General features: G+C 37.4%; 1 non-coding gene across 1 annotated transcript; it reads left to right on the top strand.

Moving 5' to 3' along the window:
- The first annotated feature begins 641 nt into the window (after positions 1 to 641).
- Positions 642 to 746, top strand: LOC124886287. The gene has a single exon (XR_007043373.1). It is a non-coding gene; the product is annotated as a small nucleolar RNA R71 (small nucleolar RNA).
- The last annotated feature ends 1,167 nt before the right edge of the window (positions 747 to 1,913 follow it).

Below are 1,913 nucleotides of genomic sequence, written 5' to 3'. Positions count from 1 at the left end.
ACTCTAAACTTTTTGAGAACGCTTGCTGATTCTGTAATTCTGTCTTTTGACTTTTTAGATCCGCAAACAATCGTGCTTGACCAACTAAGAATTGTTTCATCATCTCTTCAATGTTGCTCGTTGACTGATTTAATTGGGTCTGTGGCTATGGGACGTTTCATGGCTGATTTGGTGGCTGAGTTTGCCACTTCATGTCGTAGGTATTACCATAATTCAGCTTTTGATTATTACCTACATACATCACAGATTTTGGATTTGAAGCATACATGGCTACTGCATGACCACTATTTCTATATACCTTACACCAACCTGCAACTTGTTGGACAATATTAACTGTGGCTATAGGTTGTCCTGCTCCCAACTTCATCCTCCTAAATAATGTGTTGATCAAATTCTATAGTGCAAAAACCTGTACTAATAAGGCTATGAATAAGTCCACCTATAATACACCCGCAATTCTTTTTGTGGCACTTCTAAAATCTGAATGCCAATCTGGATTTCCTTATGCTATGCGGTTCAACAATATGTATAGCTAATTATAAGTTAATTCCAACGCTTGACCACCTGTGGCTGAACCTTACAAAATCTTCATATTATGATCAAGAGCTTCTACAAAAGTGTGACCAAATACCTCATTCGACTATTGGTGATATGGACAATCTCGATGAAGAGCCTTGAAGCGTTCCCATGCATGATAAAGGTTTTCATCAGTCTTTTATTTGAAGCTTACTACCTCACTGTAAAGTCTCAAAATTTGATGAGGAACTTTCTGGCTAAGTCATCCCTTGATGTGATTGAATTATCCGACTCCGTATTCAACCACCCTTTAGTTTTCCCCAAAAGTGAATGAGTAAACAGTGTCAGCCTTACATAATCTGGAGTCACCCCATTCTGAATGAATGTATCTGTAAACTCAATGAAGGTCTGCTAGTGGACTTGTGGATCCTCATATGAAAGCCTTGTAAACTGTCCATTGCTAATAAGAAACTACACTATATTATGTTTCAACTCAAAATTCCCCCCAGCTGCCTGTCTTTGAATTAGGGAAGTCAAGTTCATTGGAAGTGGGACTGCCACTTCCCTAACCTTCCTACCGGCTGCTTGTTGTTCAGCCAATGTTTCTTGGTCTTCTTGGATTTGTGAAATTCATGGGAGAAGGATTACTTCTCTTCTTTGTTGATGATAAAGTTTCTCGGGTTCGGAGCTTGGTTCAACCAACTCCTTATCCCTTGCCAGCTTACTACTTTAAAAACCTGTTTACTACAACAACAAAATCAAGACCAAGCATAAAAACACTAAATAAATCTAAAATTAAAACTAAAATAAACAATTGCGAAAGAACAAGTCCCCGATAATGGTGCCAAAAAATTGACAGCGCCCACGCTCATACGCAAGTATATGTGGCCTATCAAGTAATATAGTGTCCTTCAAGAAAGCCGAGTTATCAATCCCACAGAGAATAGATTTGTCAATTATTTGATTTCAGTTCGCACTTTAGATTCAATTGATGCGAGGGTAACCAATAAAGAGTTTGAAAATTGTAAATTAAATCTAAACACTATAGATAGTAAATGTCTTGAGACAATCAATAAGAGAAAACCCAGGGTTGAAGCACTCTTGAACAATCTTGGATTTCATTCGCTAACTTTCGTATCTTGGTTGTTGATTCATAGGGTTAAGTGCGCAATTATGGTTTCCCAACCTCTAATCTATTTCCTAAGTTGAACCCTACGCCTACATCATTGAGCAGGGATGTAGTAATTCACTTAAGTTCTTAACAAATATCATCCTACATATGAATCAAGTAAGGTATCTAAGTACCTCCCTATCCTAGATACTAATTCAAGTTTTTTATTTTATAAAGAATCAATAACCATACTCTTCTTATTCCCATGTTCTATCGCCCTATTCCC

This window comes from Capsicum annuum, chromosome 7 (genome assembly GCF_002878395.1).
Source record: "Capsicum annuum cultivar UCD-10X-F1 chromosome 7, UCD10Xv1.1, whole genome shotgun sequence".
NCBI lineage: Eukaryota > Viridiplantae > Streptophyta > Magnoliopsida > Solanales > Solanaceae > Capsicum > Capsicum annuum.
Note: the sequence above shows the minus strand (reverse complement) of the source record. Positions and strands in the feature narration are given on the sequence as shown.